Raw genomic sequence first — 19,361 nt, 5'->3', positions numbered from 1 at the left:
TAATTACAAGGTACAGTTTTTTTTAAATTTTCTTAATTGTTTCCAAGTGGTCTAGTTAGATCTCTATCATGCTTGCGTGTTTTGTATCTTCGCACTAATCGTTATCTAATTTAGCATTCTGATTTTTTTTTCATCTGCTCTGCCAACCGCTGGATATATATAGATAAGTTATGTATATAATCAACCATCTACATAAAGTTTATTATTATATAATGAGACTAAACAACGAAAACATAAATTTAGGAAACAGAACACTCTTTACCTATCATTTTGAAGGGATCACAATTATTGGTACAGTAGTACGGTTTATTTTCAGGTTGAGAAAGCTCTCAGACAAGAAAATCGCCCACAAAATACAGATTGTGTTAATTTTTTTTTGCGGCTTCAGCGGGGATGTTTGACATATTAAGCTCAAGTTTGTTTTTTTTTTTCGTTACTTTTTCATATCCTCACATTGGACATTTTCACCACAAACACTACGGAAAGTAACACAGATGGAACCTATCAGAAGAACATTTCAGTTATTACAGATTTATTTTTAGAAAAATGGCTGCACTTTTGCTAAGGTGGGGATATCCAAGCAACACCTAGCTCGGCGCTTTGGAAACCTGCCTGGCATTGGTTGCTTGGATTACAGTTCGCATGCATCAGGCACGTATATATAATTTTTTTTTGTTCAAAAACCTAGCTTCGAGGAATATTATTTAACTACTATAGGACTTTTATGCTAAAAATTGGCTGTCAAAAATGGCTCATCTCATCTTGAACGAGCGCGCTCTATGTGGCATGATTCAGAATCCGATGTCGTGCTTTTTCTGCACTTCTGTTCTAGAGGCACAAATCATAATATTGGCAATTTTTATTACTAAAGTACAATGATAATTTAACATTTTTCTCAGTGAAATCAATATTTTGCATAAGGAAATCCTTTTTTTGTAAATAAATAAAAATTGTCAAAAGATAATTGCATAACAAATTATATATTTGAAAAAAAAAATTAAGGTAAAATAAGCTAAAGGTGACTCGATAATTCATTTTTGCACTTCGGATTTGCACTCCATTGGTATTGTTCGTACTGAACGGATTTTGGAATCGTGTCAATAAATGATTCATATATGTACCGTGAAAAATTGAATACCGCTCCTGCACGAAGGGCAACTAGCTGTAATGTGTGCCTCAAAAATGGAAGTGCTGAGAATCGGCTAGTGAGTTTGACATCCATGTCCATAATTAGCAAACATGCTCTTCACCGTAGTACCAATAAGGGTGCAGCTGTGAGGTGTGTCTGATTATTTTTTTTGTCATATGGTGATCAATTTGTCTATAATTACCCTTCTTTCAGAAATATCGTGCCGATACTGTTCGTGCTGTTGTCAGTGCTAACTTCTGATTGTTTCTCCTGCCTTCTTGATGGTCCCAATACTTACTCTTAGCAAGGTTTTTTTTTATCTTTCTGTTCTCATGTCATTTTGTGGAATATTTTACAAACTAATGTAATGTATCTTCATTACCATTGTTTTACTAGCAATTTTTCATATTACTTTTTCTTCAAATTTGTTTTTTTTTTCTTCAGGAAGATGGGGAAGAAACAGGTTTTCAATTTATTTTAGGGTACTGTTTTGTATCAATGGATTTTCGTTTTTTAACAGATTGATTTTTCATCTCTTGTCCTTATATGTTGTGTACACCATTTGAATGATTCAGAAGCAAGTATGTGGAAGTGACAAATACGTATTTGCATGAATTTGAGCTTCACAGTTGTACAATTATTTGATATTATAATTTATAATCATTGTGGGAACTATCCAGCTGACAAATTTCAATTAGTTGAAATAGAAAGAAGGATTATTCAGACAGCATCCCTTATACTCGTCTCCAATGTTTCACTTGGACACATGACAACTGAAATGCCTGCTGTCCAAATGGTCCACCTCTCTATATGATATGAATTTCTCCTAAGGGGCCCCATACACGCTCCGATATGTTGTACAACTTTGATTCCGCCCCCAGGAAATTTGTTTCGGTCCGGGTAAAGTCGGAGCCTCTGTGGCCAAGTAGTAGCTACGATTGTTGGACAGTACAACTTCAGTAGGTAGGTACATTTAAAGTTGATTGCCTATTGTGAGGTGCATACATACCTTATACTTTTAGATTCATTCCCCTTGCGTATGATTGTTGATGACGATGATGACAGATTGATCGTGTTGATCAATCGCATACATCTGTCAACAGATCAGTGCGAGCATTCGCCAGAAGTAGCGTCATAATTGATGGATATTTACATTGGCGACCAAAGACAGGACCAACAGAAAAATCAACAACAATTAAGAAATCTCAAAAAGGAATCACTCGTCATGGGACATACCAGAAATGTGGCGGTGAATAATTTCAAAAAAGTGAACTGTCGTGATGGTTTTTTATTATTGAAGTGACGGTGGTCGCATTACGAAAAGCTGGAAGTAACGAGGTAAGACAGTTGCGATGAAAACAGGCGTGTAAAGAAAACCGCCGGCACAAAAAAAAGTGTATACAACCACTGGAGAAAAACGGCGTGTATTGAAAACCGCCGGGGAAAATGTCGAGTAAAGGAAACTCACGGTACAAAAACAATGGCGAGTAAAGAAAACCGCCAGTGAGAAAATGGCGTGTAATGTAAACCGTCAGGGAAAAACGGTGTGTATTGAAAACCACCAGAAAAAGAGGAAAAGATGGCGAGTAAAGTAAACCGCCTGCGCGTGTGTAAAGTATGTAAAGTAATGAAAATGAGTAAAGAAAACTCTCGGTAACGAAAACAGTTGAAGAAAATGGCGAGTAAAGTAAACCGTCAGTTAACGTCATTAAGAACAAAAAAATAGAGTAAAGAGAAAACCATATGAGTATTTAAAATGGTGTATATTGGAAACCGCTGGTAGGGGGAAAAAAAACTCCCGGTGCATAACAAAAAGGCGAGTAAGGAAAACCGCCGGAAGACAAAAATGCTAAATAAAGAAAACGTCCTGCTGTAAAACAAATGGCATATGAAGAAAACTACTGGAGTAAAACGGCGTGTATTGAATACCGCCGAAGAGAAAAAATATGGCAATTATTAAAACGCCGCTGCAAGAGTGGAATGTGAACAAATGGCATATGCTGAAATCCGCCGAAGAGGAAAAATATAGCGAGTCAAAAAAATGCCGTTACAAAATGGCTTTATAACAAAAATGTGATAAGTAGTTGAAAGGGCCCGGGTGTTTTCAAACAAACATCAAAGAAGGTTGAACAGGAGGATAATATTGAGGTGAGTGGCGTTTTGTCGCACGCACACTAATATTCGCTTCGTCATGTGTAAATACACTTATTTTCCTGCGTATATCCTCAAAATCGATCTCTCACCACAATTATCGTGAAGGAGTCAAAAATATGTATATGGAATTTTACTCATTGGAGAACAAAGCTTCGAGGAGTTGCCTCATCAGCGTGTGTTTGTTTTACTTTAACGGCTAACTGTAAAACTGTTAAAGCGGCAAATTGAAACCAATTTGAAAAAGAAAATGAGTGATAGTAATAAAACAGATTCAAAATAAATAACATTTGACTAAAAAAATGAGATTCATGAAATGTGTTTTATAAAACGTTAGCTCGCGATGTTGAAAACTGAAATACGGTGCGGCGAGTGCGAGTATGTTTAATAAAATGGTCTTCTTCTGCGAAGTTGATCATGAATTTGAAACAACTACCTTTAAATCCAACCGTTTGGTGGCACTAGTATCAATTCGACTGGTTGGGTTATATTGAGCTCAATTGACAGTGATGGTAAAATAAAAGTGATGATGTCACTATGAAAGTGACGGCATCGGGTTTGAAAGATCTGGTCAGCGGTTGTAAACAAGTACAGTGTCTCGGCAGTGTCTTATGAAATGACCTATTGTTGAGTCTCAATGACTCTGCTACGTCAGATATCAGACAATGTGAAGGAAGGGGAGAGAAATGGTGACGCAGTCGCTCGCCCACTGCAAGTCAGAATTTATCTACACGAGTATATGCCAGGTTGAGTAACGGGTTACCACTGTGATGGGAAAGAAAGGATGGCCTTTTTCAATGCAGAAACGAACTTTCATTTATTTTAAATTCTAGCAGATACTGCTAAAGTAGTCATGTTGAAGTTATAGGGTAAAGATGGAAACGGTATGAAGAAGATTGCTAAAAAAATAAGAAAAATAGAGGAAGATACGAAGTAGAAGAACTTACCGGGGCTGGGATTGAACCTACGACAGGAAGGCAACAGTAGAACAAACTGCAAGTTTCAAAGAGAACTCATTGTGAATCAAAAACATTATGAACTATCGACAAACGGGAAGGTCCATATATTCAAAGCGAAAGAAAACGAAAAGAAAGCATGCGTTGCTGCTGATTGTTGTTGTAAATTGAAATTGTGAAAGTAAATTGTAATCAGAGCATAAAATATTCACTTTCATGAGGCACATTCGCTCCGAGTTTTGACAATCGTGTTTTGATTATTCAAACCATAGAATAATATTCAGTTTACTTCTTCATAAATTCATTCAATTGATTACCACTGAACATGGTAGCTGCGCGCGAAAAAATAGCATTTAGCATTGATTATACTGACATTTTGCGCTAAAAATGCCCTCAATTGAACGTCGGGATTAGATCTATGCGTGTATTTATTTAAATCATCAAACATGTGTTCAGTTTTACGATTATTTGATAATTTGTGATATTTAAATAAATACTCACTGACCCATATTCATTTCGAAAATTGACGGTGCAGTGCCGAATATAAATATGTTTAGAAGTGAAGTAACCAAGAAGGCCGATGGGTTTCATATAAAAATAATCGAATATTTCAAGCTCTGATGTAATTGCTAAATGTAGAGCTAGCCTTCCGCCAGCAGGTTTGCAAGTGTTTCAAGACCAAGCATTCCACAGCAAACATGCCGATCTGTTTTGTACCTACGACCTCATTTAATTCATGATATTAAAGCTTCGGAGGCTAGTGCTAGTTTTAGACATTTAAAAGCTATACAAACAAAAAGTTTTCGCCAGGAAAAGTTAATTGTCAATAATAAACATTTACTATATACGAGTCAATTGCCCAAAATAAGCAGCTGAATTGCGGTATACTACCCAGAAACTGGGAACCAAAAACAGAAGTACCAAAAACTATGTTGGGTAGGGTGGCATTGTACCGCGTATGACACTCGTTTCTTTCTCCGGATTTGAACGCATATATACGTCAAATCATGTCGGAAATCAAATCACTGTACCGTGGACCCCCGGTAATATGACCGCTTTTAATCTGAACACTTTTTAATTTGAACCCCGTTCGTTTGAACATCGTTCAAATTAAAAATAGTTCAAACGTCATTTAACACGTGGAATCGAGAAAAGAAAAATGGAACATCGTGAAACGGAATGCAGAATCAAAACAAACCAGCAAAAAGAGCAGCCAGAAACCAGTTTTTCTGATGCAAATAGAGTAACCAGAAGTTCAAATTAAAAATGAACCCCGTTAATTTGAATGAGGTACCGTTCAAATTATCGGGGGTCCACGGTATAGGCCTTTTTCACGAGACGTTTAAAATCAGCTGATTTTACCGTCAATTGACAGTTCTTCTATGAAAGTGACAGCTTCGGACTTGCAGGCCTGTTCAGCGGTTGTAAACAAGTGCAGCCCCGGCAGTGTCACATGAAAAGGCCTATACGGCTTCGTATAACCAAGTATAACTGCTCATGAATTTTAACAAAATTCGATCTATCGGAAATAAGTGTGAGTTAAAAAAAAAGTATCTGGTGAAATACTATATATCTCCATAGTCTTTAAATTAATAATATCTATAATATACCTCGAAGATTAGAAACATTATCACCTACGAGTTAACATAAGTTAAAGATAAAGGTCATCGCAAAACTGAACCAAGACAAAACGTCCTTAACTTCTTTGTGCACCTTCAAGGAGATATGCCTTCACAGCTCAAATACACAGTCATGCCGGTTAAAGATCAAATGCTCAATGGACACTTCGTTGGTTTTCTAATTGGTAACTGAATTCAACACACTGATTTTAATAAGGTTTAAGTGGTTGAATGATCGATGGAAACAAACATAGCTTATTTCAAGCTCTCATTGAATATAACTAATATAGACAATCGTTAGCATTCTGGTGTAATATGTTTTGTAGCTAATATTTATAATTTTGTCAAAACCATACAGTCGATTGTTCGAGCATAATTAACTAGAAACGTTATTACTAAACTTTATTGTATTGTGTGATTGCACTTTGATGGTTTATATTAGCAACCCTTTAGTGGGCCATGCGAAGAAGTGTCGTGATGGCAACGTATGAAATCATAAAGAGAGGTAAAAATAATAATGGAGCTTTAAGAACGTTTAGCTTGCTTCTGATGTTTAAATAAATGTAAACATGTCGGATTGGAACAGCTTTTGACGATTCTATAGGAAACAAGATGGCGTCTACGCCCATTACTTTTCCATTCATATTTGATTTAATTGTAAGACTCAGTCTTCATGCACGGTGGCCCCTGGATTCTTGAGACAAATGGCAAGTCAACCTCGCGTGGGGAATGGCTTTGAGTATTTCATAACGATTATTCAATAAATCTATAGATTTTAAATGGATTCTTCAGTTTGTCTGGCAAGCAAAGGCGGAGCATTGCTGATCTGGAAATGGCAAGTAGAATTCTCGGTCCGGCCTTGCCCGTTTTCGAATGGGAAACATTTTCGACACAATGTATTCATAGTACATGCCACGCAAGATACATATTCATGCAATGGCGAGCGTAGAAAAGCGTTCAATTTATAACTGTGAAAATAGTAGAAGAACACTAAGTCGAAAAGTAGGCCAAGCTCTAGATGAAATGTAGAGCCATTGAAGAAGAAAACAAAACGGCAAAAAAAAAAGATGGAACACATGCTCATGGTATGATAGTCAGAGCAGTGGCCTGCTCTGCATATCTATATACTTAATGACCATAATTGCCGACGCATTTATTTTTTTTTGTGCAGAAGGGAGATGTGAGGTGCATACATACCTTATACTTTTAGATTCATTCCCCTTGCGTATGATTGTTGATGACGATGATGACAGATTGATCGTGTTGATCAATCGCATACATCTGTCAACAGATCAGTGCGAGCATTCGCCAGAAGTAGCGTCATAATTGATGGATATTTACACCTATATTTCGGGTATTAAGCCAAGATGGGCCCGGAAAAGCTGGCCACTTGCCTGCGCAAACTGATAGCCAGAATCTGGGAAACTGAACAGCTACCGGAGGAGTGGAAGAAGGGGTTATGTTCCCCATCTACAAGAAAGGCGACAAGCTGGAGTGTGAGAAAATCGAGCGATCACCATCCTCAATGCCGCCTACAAAGTGATATCCCAGATTATCTTTCGTCGTCTGTCACCATTAGTGAATAAGTTCATGGGAAGTTATCAAGCCGGCTTCGTTGACGGCCGCTCGACAACGGACCAGATCATTACTGCACGGCAAATCCTTCAAAAATGCCGTGAATACCAGGTCCCAACGCACCATCTATTCATGGATTTCAAGGCGGCGTACGACAGTATAGACCGCATAGAGCTTTTGAAAATTATGGACGAGAACAGCTTCCCTGGGAAGCTTACCAGACTGATCAAAGCAACGGTGGGTGGTATGCAAAACTGTGTGAAGATTTCGGGCGAACACTCCTGTTCGTTCGAATCGCGCCGGGAACTAAGACAAGGTGATGGACTTTCGTGCCTGTTGTTCAACATCGCGCTAGAAGGTGTCATACGGAGAGCCAGACAACAGATCCAGTCAATTTATTAGATTCACGGATAACATGGACACTGTCGGCCGAACATTTACAAAGGTGGCAGAACTATACACCCGCCTGAAACGTGAAACAACAAAAATTGGACTGGTGAATGGTGAATGCATCGAAGACAAAGTACATGCTTGTGGGCGGGCCCGCCTTGGAAGCAGTGTTATGATAGACGGGGATACCTTCGAGGTGGATCGTCTACCTTGGATCCTCGCTAACGGCTGATAACAATGTTAGTCGTGAAATACGAAGGCACATCATCTGTGGAAGTCGGGCCTACTACGGGCTCCAGAAGAAACTGCGGTAAAAAAATATTCACCACCTCACCAAATGTTTCATGTACAGGACGCTGATAAGACCGGTAGTCCTCTACGAACATGAAACATGGACAATTCTCGAGAGATGGGTGCTTAGAACCATCTTTGGCGGTGTGCAAGAAGACAGTGTGTGGCGGTGAAGAATGAATCTCGAGCTCATCCAGCTCTACGGCGAACCCAGTATCCAGAAGGTAGCTTGAAAGGATGCGCAGGGCATGTTTCAAGAATGCCGGACAGCAACCCTGCAAAGATTTTTTTTTATTGTCTTTATTAGGGAGACTTTCAGGCCGAGGCTGCAAAAATGGTGTTTGCTTCCGATCCGGCAGGTACGATATGCAAAATGACTTGGCGAGCGTGGGGCGCATTCGAGGATGGAGAGATGCGGCCTCGAACCATGTATTGTGGCGTCACAGACAAACAGACATAACACTCGTCAAATTTCCATCGTTCACTGATTTACTGATCAATTCAAATAATCATTAGTTGGCCAATCGATCACTCGTGGCGCGCGCATCGTTTTTGCTCGAGTTTGACGTTAGCTCACTACCGCCATCTGGTTCGTGATTTGCCCAACTGACTGAAATCAACAGATGTCGTTAGTGTTTGAACGACGATGAATTTGTTGAGTAAATGTTCAATGTGTTATGTCTGTTTGTCTGTGGTGGCGTCATATTAGTGATTCAGTGTTATCTGTTTAGATGTAAACTAAATAAATCAAATGAATACATTTCGTATCCAAGCAGCGGTGAAGGTAAGGTGTGTCCTTTGTCATCCCGGAGCAACTCCTTTCAGAAACGGGTGGCGGCTCTCGAGCCGAGCCGGACTCATGGAACCAAACATTAACACATGAATGCTAAATGCATGATTCGTTGTGGAACCCTTCACGCCAAGGACTCAATCAAACAAACCAAATCAAGGTGGTTCAAATTTCGTGTACTTGAGCCCATTGGTGACCTCCGAAAACGATACCCGCAGAGAAAAACGGAGACGCATAGTGTCAGAAAATTGCAAGTATTTTTGACACCACACGTCTTCTTCTTCATTGGCATTACATCCGCCACTGGGACATTGCCGCCATTAAGCACTTCCACAGTTATAAACTGCGAGGTTTCTATGCCAAGTTACCATTTCTGCATTCGCCTATCATGAGGCTATAACCGGGGCTATAACGATGATACTTTTATGTCCAGGGAAGTCGAGACAATTTCTAAACCGAAAATTGCCTAGAGCGGCACCGGGAATCAAACCCAGCCACCCTCTGCATGGTCTTGCTTTTTAGCCACGCATCTTACCGCACGGCTAAGGAGGAAACCACTAGTTACTCTGTTTGAATATACAATTATTCTCCGTACCTTCAGTTTGGTTACGAAATGTTCATCAAATCGGTAGTCCTCTAAGGACACGAGACCTTGACAATACTCGTGGAGAACCAACGCGCACTTGTAGTTTTTGAAAGGAAAGTGCTCTGTACCATTTATGGAGGGGTGCAGATGGCGGACGGTACGTGGCGGAGACAAATGAATCACTAATGGCATCAGCTAATGGGAGTGTTGGAGATCAAGTAGGCGTTCTATTAGAAAATAATCAAGCAAGCTATGAATTATCACAGTAGCTGTCAATAATTCAGCATAAATATAGGAGGAGCAAATAAATTTATACATTCCAATTCGTGATAGTAGCGCGTAAGGACGTGCTTTTTGCTCGCGCATTTTTCAAGTGTTTTATCCCGTTCGTTCGCTGTGTTTATGTTTTCGCTTCGTCGCGTTGGCGTTATTTTCTCTCGGACCCGTTATGGGAGACTCGGTGGCCGATTCGGTCGTGGGAAAGGTGCTTAAGCGCACAGCTCTTGCAACGTATATTCGTCGTTGCCAATCGACGATACCGGTAATCCGCCAAAGTGGTCCTCGAGGTCCACAAGTATGAGTACTACACTAATGACTACCCCGGCACGAAGCCGCTCAAGGCTTTGCTGCGAGGACTCCACGACATGAAGGAAGATCTCATTGCGGAACTCGAGAGCTGCGGCCTGAAGCCAGTGGCCGTGCACCAAATCGCACGTCACAACAAGACGAGGAGATATCGCGACCAGCTTTACCTGGTCCACCTGGAGTACGGCTCCACCACGTGGAAGAACCTCAAGCTGGTCGGCGTTAAAAATTAAACCGTCGTTGATTGGGAGCGATATCGGCCAGTGCATCGCGACGTCACGCAGTGCACTAACTGCTTCAACTTCGGGCACGGCACTAGGAATTGCTGCATGAAGCCGCGCTGTAACAAGTGTGGCGAGCCCCATCCGACCAAAGAGTGCGACAAGATGGAGGTGGCTGATCCCAAATGCGCCAACTGCGGCGACAAACACCGGGCTACAACCAAGGACTGTCCAAATCAGGCGGAAATTTTGAAAATCCGGAAGAAAGCATCCACCACGACCCTGCTGATGAAGAACCGTGTTTCTGCTCTCAACGAGGCAACATCCTGGCTCCCCGACGAGCGATACCAATACTTTCACCTTTGCAACCTCACAAACGGCTGGCGGTTGCTGGAGCATTGATTCAAGCTCCAACACCACACGCTCCATCGATCAGCGAATTGCCCCCACTTCTTCCCCCTGGATTCCTTCGTCAGGACAATGAGCCCCTTCCAGCCGAGAGCGACGCTCTACATATCGGAGCAGCTAGTTTCGATTTTCACTCAACTGGCAACGCGACTACGCGGGTGCAGAACACGCTTCAACCAGATCTTTACCCTGGACATGTTCGTCATTTATAATGGCTACTAGGGTGGGTCTGGTAAATTGGAACGATTGCTCACTCAAGAGCAAAACCATTGAGCTGGCTGGTTTCCTCGACGAGAGAGATCGACGTGGCATTCATCACGGATATTCACCTGAAAAAAAAGCCCAAAGTGAGTGTACAATGTATTCCAGACTTCCGTGTGATGAGACTCGATCGGTCCAGAGTGTATGTAATTAAGAGTGGCGACATGTGCCGCATTTGACAGGTCTCCTGCTCGTTTGGAACACGATTTTGTATGGGAATGACAGATGAATTTTGTTCCAATTCTGACAGTGTCGCCACTCTTAATTACATACACTCTGGATCGGTCCAACTCCAGGGAAGGAGGAGTGGCTATCGCACTGAGAAACAATGTCAATTATCGGCTGCTGCCAAGTCTGCAGCTCAAGATCATCGAGACCGTTGGGGTAGAAGCCACTACTCCGTCGGAGTAAGCACCCCTCATCGTGGCCTACTGCCCAACTCAAGCCAAGGAAATCGATGGTACATCGGCCGCCTTTCGGAGGGACATTGTCAAGCTTACACAGCGGGAAGGTCAGTACATCATTGCCGGTGAGCTGAACGCGAAGCATCAAGCCTGGGGCAACAGTTGTGACAATCGAAACGGTGTCATCTGGAGCAACGGCATGGAGGAAGGTCACTTCACGATCCTGAGCCCGGATTCCTCCACTCGGCTGAGTCGGTCCGGAGTTCACGCAACGTTAGACCTGTACATAACCAACATGGACGATCACATCTCACAACCGATCGTGTACTAGGAGCTCAGCTCGGATCATTATCCGGTGATGCCCGAAATTGGTTCGTCGATCAACTGTCACTAACTCTCCAAGAGGAACTACCATCTAGTGAACTGGCAGCGGTTCCAGCAGTGCGACGACACCACCATGGGACGAGGTGCGTCCGGACACGCAAGAAAGTATCGACCGCCAGCTGTGCTCTATCGAAGGGCAGGGTAGTTACGGAGATCCTGAAATATTTTTCGCGCCAAATCCGCGCAGACTAAAATCAAACCCGCGCCATTTCCGCGCGACATGAGATCCATTTCCGCGCCTAATCCGCGCGATACAGAGCTAAATTCTAAGCAAATACACGTTAAATATCAATTTTTGTATAAAAATTTATTGAACGTCTTTTCTTCAAGTTCGTTTTTTTTTGCAACATATGTTTGTATCAAAATGCTAATAAAACCGCGGTAAGTATTACAACCCTTCTAAATGGCCTTATTCACCACTAGAAGTACTGAATCTAAGGGAACAAGAACTAATCAGTCAAAACTATTTGAATAAGCACCGCTTTTTCGGATTTGCTTTTTGTTCCGTTGGTTGGTCAGTTTTTTTGTTGATAGAGCTTTATAGAATTCGGCACAAGATACGTTGTTATACAAATGAATGTTTAGGCCAGATTTGATCATACTTGATTAAAGATAAACATAGCAAATATTAAAAAATCTGCCAAAACCGCAATTTAATTATGCAACTTTTTTGTAGTTATTGATCACAAGACAAACCTGCTGAGATATTAAGGCATTAGACAATGAAGCTCCGTTTTTTAAACAAAACTTCTGTAAAACAAATATTTGAATTGGTATCAATAAACAAATAATACACCTTATAAAAAAGTTGCTCAAGCTCCGTTGATTTTTAAGTCGGAATAAGCATAAATTCCTTCGGAATTTACAGAGAAATTTCAGAAGAAATTTCTTTGGAAATACGGCAGAATAATTTGAGTAAACTCCAACAGAAACAAAAAACAAAACAAAAAGTCCGTTATTAGTCCTTCAATCATTCCAGAAATTTCTACGGGTCATCCTCCGGAAAATCTAGCAGAAATTTTCAGGGAAATGTTTGCAGAAATCTAACTGCCCTTGGATCTGCTGAAGTGTCTGAAGTCGCTCCAAAATTGTCTGTGGAAATTCTTCCGAGAACATCTGTGGGAATTCCTCCGAGTATTCTTACAAAAATTCCCCTGGGAAATTATTCTGCAATTCATTTGGAAATTTTGTCGTGAGTTCAAGTAAGTTCTCCAAAAATAACCTGCGGAAAAACTTCAGAGCTTACTTGCAGAAATCCCCTACGGAAATCGCTTTAGAAATTCTTGCAGAAATTGATTAGTGACTTCCTGCGGAAAAACTCCCGGTACAATGTTTGAGCATTTATTACAGAAATTTCTGTGATCATCGCTATAATCCTTTTGTAAATTCAAGGCGGCTTTCTTTTGAAAAAAAAAAATCCTGCAAAAACTTTTGAATAATGATATAAAAAAATTGCTCGTTAAGGCAGCTTACAGATGATTGTGTTGTATCCGTTTCGGGGCCAACCGCAGTTGATCTGTTGATCGCAGTTGATCGTTGCAAGATACTCTGGACAATTTGTCCACTTGGGCTACGAAGCTGGGTATCGAATTCTCTCCGGAGAAAACTGAGATGGTTGTTTTTTAAAAAAAAACATAAGCCGGCAAAGTTCCCGCTCCAACTGATGGGTAAGACAATCACTCATAGCATGTCTTCTAAATACCTCGGGGTCTGGTTCGACTCGAAATGTACCTTCGGGAAGCACATTGTGTATCTGACACAAAAATGCCAGAAACGGATCAACTTCATGCGATCAATAACCAGAACATGGTGGGGAGCGCATCCCGAAGATCTTATGACATTGTATAGAACAACCATTTTGTCGGTCCTCGAATACGGTAGTTTCTGCTTCCAGTCCGCGGCTAAAACACACATGCTGAAGCTTCAACGGATTCAGTACCGCTGTCTTCGTATCGCGTTAGGATGTATGAATTCGACACATACGATGAGCTTAGAAGTACTTGCGGGAGTACTGCCACTAACAGATCGTTTCGCGGAATTATCGCTCCGGTTCCTCATCCGCTGTGAGGTTCTCAATCCATTGGTCATTGACAACTTCGAGAAGCTGCTCGAACAAAACCCTCAATCTCGATTCATGAGTATTTACCACTGGTACATAACGCTGGAGGTAAGCCCATCTTTGGTGGACACCAATCGTGCTAACTTCTTAGACTCTTACAGTTCCTCTGTTACTTTTGATCTGTCCATGAAGCAGGAGGTTCATGGAATACCAGACTTTCTGTGTGCGGAGGTCATACCTCCATTATTTGCAAGCAAATACGGGCACGCCAGTGAGGAGAGAAGCTTTTTTACAGACGGGTCAAAAATGGACGACTCCACTGGTTTCGGTGTTTTCAACGTTTTTCATAGCGCCTATTTTAAGCTCAGAGAGCCTTGTTCCGTGTATACTGCTGAGCTAGCAGCTATTCACTATTCACTCGAGCAAATCGCATCCCTACCTCCTGACCACTTTTTCATCTTCACCGACAGTCTAAGTTCCTTGGAGGCTGTTCGGTCAATGAAACCGGTTAAGCACTCAGCGTATCTTCTGAATGGGATACGGAAAGCTTTGAGTGCCTTATCACAACGGTCTTACACAATCACCATGGCTTGGGTCCCTTCTCATTGCTCGATCCCGGGAAATGAGAAAGCGGACTCTTTGGCTAAGGTGGGCGCTATGGAAGGTGATATTTACGATCGGAAAATCACCTTCGATGAATTTTTCACATTAGTTTGTCAGGAAACCTTGAACAGCTTGCAACAGAAATGGACAAATGGGGAGTTGGGTAGATGGCTGTATTCAATTCGCCCGCAGGTGTCGAAGCGTCCATGGTTCAAAAAATTGAATATGGGACGAGACTTCATTCGAACCATGTGTCGTCTAATGTCCAATCACTACACTCTAAATGCCCATCTTTTCAGAGTGGGGCTCTCGGAAGGAAATCTCTGTGTTTGCCGCGAGGATTATCAGGACATCGATCATGTCGTGTGGGCATGCGAGGAGCATCGTGGCCCCAGATCTGCGCTAACTGAACATCTCCGGGTTCGAGGAAAACAACCAAAGCCTATTAGGGAAGTGTTGTCGGGCCTTGATCTTGAGTACATGTCCCTGGTCCACCAATTTTTGAAAGTTGCTGATGTGAAACTGTAATCATTGTCTGCCCATTCCCTTGTCTGTCGTACCATGTCGTACCTGTCGTACCATATCGAATGTCTTCCTCTTGTTGTACATTTCCATGTCTGTCGTTAATCCCTTTCGTATGTTTTCCTCTCGTCGTTGTCTCCCAAAAAAAGTTTGTTTGTCCCGTTACAAATGTAAAAATGCGAGAAATGTCAACTTTGTGAACATCAGCATCGTAATTACTTAAGCACCCTAAAATCCTTTCCTTTCCTACTGTATTATTGTATTCCCTAACCTCGACTAAACCGCGAGTCTTTCGGTTCCCCAAAACTAACACTATGTATAAGAATCAAGAAATGTATTGTTAAACTTGATTTCGGCTCCGTAACGCTTCACGGCAAATGAGCCTTCCAAATAAACGAAAGATTAAAAAAAAAAACTGACAAATATCTTGGAATTACAAAGAAATTGACAAGATAAAAATGGGTGTTTATGTCCTTCAATAGACATGGTTTGTGTGCGTCGTATTTTAGAATGGATTAAAAATGACAACAAGTGACGTATCTCTCTTCATAACATTTGTTTAAAGAATGCTTGAGAGTGTAATGCATGCCATTAAATAATATTATTTATTAAATTTCCGCCTAAAACTAAATCCGCACGAAACCCTAAAATCGTTATGGAAATCCGCGAAATCCGCGTAGACGTAACAACCCTGGAAGGGGCAATCTCAGTGGCCTGAGAGCAGCATGTTCCGAAGGCTCGTCAGGTAAGCAACACCCTAACCATTGACATCCTCACCAAAGATCTCATTCGTTTTCGCAACGATGTTCTGGGTTGCCTGCACTCAAAACCCGCTACAATCCAGGCCAGAATGGTGGACCTCAAAAATAGTGATTTTTCCAATAAGATCTGTGCAGTCCCAGACTGTAATAAGCCGTTCTGGAAGTTGACCAAAATTCTAAAAGCCTCGACCCATTCCAGTTTTGAACCCATTGGCAATGGCTCTAAAGATCGCTTGGTAACTCCTGCACAGAAGGTCGCCGAAATAAGTCGTCACTTTGTCAGCTTGCACAATCTTGGGCAGAACATCACCAGCCCACATAAAGCAGCCGTTAACGAGAATGCTGACAATATCCATCTTATTCCCAACGACTTCTCCGGGGAGCTGAAGATCACAGCTGGCAAATTGACGGCCTATATCTAATCATCGAAAACATATGAAACCTGAAAACATCCGGAAGCCTTGGAAGGATCCTTCCTCTCCGAAAAGTTATCCTTCTCTCAGGGTTATCCAAGCTGTTTGAAAAGGCGATTCACAGCCGATTACTTGAGTCTGCCGAACACCACAACATCTTGCTCGAGCAACAGTTTGGTTTTCAACGCGGTCGATCAACCGTACACCAATTGACCCGAGTTACCAACGTCCTCAGACGGAACAAGTCTGCCATAGCCTTACTCGATGTTGAGAAGGCATTCGACTACGTATGGCATGATGGCCTGGTGTACAATCTACAACGCTACAATCTTCACAGCTACCTGGTAAAAATCATCAACAATTACCTGTCGGTAAGGACATTCCGGATCTAAAATCACGAGTTTCAATGCGCACAACATCGTCGCAGGCGTCTACCAGGGCAGTATTTTCGGGCTCCTGCTTTTCAATCTGTTCACCTCCGACTCTAAATCCCCTAAACTTGTTCTGCCTGGAGACTGTAAAATCACCCTCACAATGACACGACTGTGGAATGGGCCGAATACCTTGCCTTGACCCTCAACAGCATTTTCCGCCAACAGGTTGACAAGACGGTGACGAACCCGATCAGGAATGCATAACAAAATTATAACTCAATTCTATCAATTGTTGTTATTTAAAACAACGTGTGTTATAATTAGATATTCAATAAAAGTGTGTCTTCGGCCAGTTTTATTTCATATCAAAATTATAACAACATTAGTTATGAATATTTTCACAAAATAATTGCCAACATTTTTTCTAGACATTGGAAAAAAATAGGAGGTAATCACGTTGATATGAAGGTATCAACCTCTGTTTTAATTATGTTACGGCTAGAGGTATTTTTGATATAATTTTTGTTATTTTAACAACTAACCAGCAAAATTTACAACACATTTCGTTACAATATTTTTCTGAAATAAATAACTCGCCTTGTTATAATTTTGTTAAGCATTCTTGATCGAGAAGTGTAACGTTTACTGTACCCCTTTGATCAACCGTCGGTCGTCATTGTCCCTGAAAAATTGGTTTGCAGTCTACAAGCAAATCACTTTCCCTGTGATCGATTACGGCATGCCGGTCTGGGAGAGTTGCGCCAAAATCCAACATCTCAAACTGCAACGGGTGCAAATTAAATTCCTGCAAATGATCATGAACACCCCACCCAGGACAAGAACATCTGAGTTCCACCGTCTGACCGGTATCAAAGCACTTCACGAATGCTTTGGTGAGAGTAAAGATCGGTTCAGAGCCCGTTGCTTAACTTCGAACCAGGCTGCCATTAGGGCGCTAGTTCCAATCTAGGTTATCCAATTCCATTCACTGTATATAGAGTTATCAAAATTTAGTCTTATCAAATTATCAAATTTTAGTCTTTTTGTAATTCCAAACCTGGGTGCTGCGGATAAAGCCGCTTTTCAGCTCTCAATCGAGAAGCGGGATATTTTGAAACCAATCCCATAAGCAGAATTATTTTGCAGTTCTCCGGCTGTCAAACATTTCCCGCTCTTCGAATTTCTCTTTCCGTGCTGCATGAAGGCGCACAAATGCGCGATACGCTACATGCCTTTATGATAGTTCACATACATTCCTGCTCCAATCAGCTGCTGAATCTCGTGATATCTCGTAACGAGTGCTTTTTAGTTGCATTCCTACTAAATAATATCAACTCGAAATTTTTTTTTACACGGTTTGGTTTTGGTCGTTTAAGACCTTCAGCGTCAATAAAGCAATGAGTTAACCCCACGAAAAAATTCACAAAAAATCAAAGAAAATTCAGGGGGTATTTACAAAGCTGTGAAAGTTCAGGTTAACCGAGAAATTAATGAATTCCAACCGTGTAAAAAAAAACCTGGGTGTATAGTGAATATATTTGTTACAAAGAATGCAAAACTCAAACTAAGTTTATTTTTATTTTTCCCCAAATAATAACAATACTTTTCAATATAAGATCTAAAACGAACATAACCACAATCTTCAATGTTTGGCTCCGGCACAATAGAAATTTTTGGCTTCTGTTTGACAACCAAATCGATTCTATCCGCACCACCCAGTTCCAAGCCAATGCCTTTTATAGGCTTAAATGTAGGAGTATTTCTTTAAACCATATAAAATTGTTGGCAAATTCAACATCATTATTTTTATTATAAAATTAATTAGAGATGAAGGTTCATAAGCTCAACCTCTCGAAGTGTTCATTACGTGTAAAATCTAATATATTGAAATAATAAAGAAATTAAAGTTTTGTCAAGACATTCAACTGATAACATCTCTTTTATTGCCAATTACGCTACGATTGGACACTAGTGATACTCATGTTTTTATTCTGAAATCCTTATTCAGATTGCTGTCAGAAATCAAGGTGGGTGTTGTCCTTGATTTCAATCTAAGATAAAAATCAGCATGAGGAAAACTACTCCTGGACACGCCCATCTTCACTATAATTTGGGAGGGGAAGGAGGTGTTGGTGTAGTACTTACTTAACGAGATGCCCCTGGCTCAGCGACACCCTCATAAGTACCACGGAAGGTATTCGTTGGGTCAGGATTTGCCTTTAGCTGGCAATGTGACCGCGGTAGATCTTACACCGTAACACACCACGCAAAGGTGTCTACCCAGTGTTACGGGGGGAAGGAGAACCATCGATCGTTCACACCGCAAAGTTCGTACGACTGCAGTAGGCCGGGTGCATAGCCAGAATTTCGGTTAGTAGTCCGGTGAAAATGATTCTAGACAAAGATCCGCCGGCACAAGGAGAGGTGCACAGCTGAGCAATGTGGATCGTACAGGTGTGGAAGACGAATGTAATGCTGTGCTGTCTAATGAGCAGGTTGAAATCGCTCGAAGTTTCCTGTTCGTTCTATTTTGTCAGCGAAAGGACACGAGCGGGATGGAAATAACTTCGAGCGACTAATAGTGCGCTTGCGCATGCGAGGCACATAAATCGTTGAACTCTCGCCTGTTAATGAGGAAATAAAAAAAAACTTGTTAAAGTGGTGTGTGTGTGTATGTCATCCTCTATCCCTCACCCAGCTGGGAGTGTTGAATAAGTAGTACTGCGAATAATTTGATCAAATCTCATGCTCTGTGATGGTGCCCTTTTTGTTATGAAGACTAGTACTTGAAAAAGGAAACACTTCTGAAGCAAGGAGGTGTCTTCAGAATGTGCAGGGAATGGGGATGTACCAGATGTTCACAACAGGTGCAGCAAAAC

The 19,361-nt window shown here is 41.3% G+C and overlaps 1 long non-coding RNA gene across 1 annotated transcript; it reads right to left on the bottom strand.

Moving 5' to 3' along the window:
* Positions 1-1,308: 1,308 nt before the first annotated feature.
* Positions 1,309-7,893, bottom strand: LOC134218215 (uncharacterized). Its single transcript, XR_009981278.1, has 2 exons — positions 7,199-7,893; positions 1,309-2,116 (listed from the first exon to the last, which is right to left on the bottom strand). It is a non-coding gene; the product is annotated as an uncharacterized LOC134218215 (long non-coding RNA).
* Positions 7,894-19,361: the final 11,468 nt, after the last annotated feature.

This window comes from Armigeres subalbatus, chromosome 2 (assembly GCF_024139115.2).
Source record: "Armigeres subalbatus isolate Guangzhou_Male chromosome 2, GZ_Asu_2, whole genome shotgun sequence".
In the NCBI taxonomy this organism is placed as follows: Eukaryota; Metazoa; Arthropoda; class Insecta; order Diptera; family Culicidae; genus Armigeres; species Armigeres subalbatus.
Note: the sequence above shows the minus strand (reverse complement) of the source record. Positions and strands in the feature narration are given on the sequence as shown.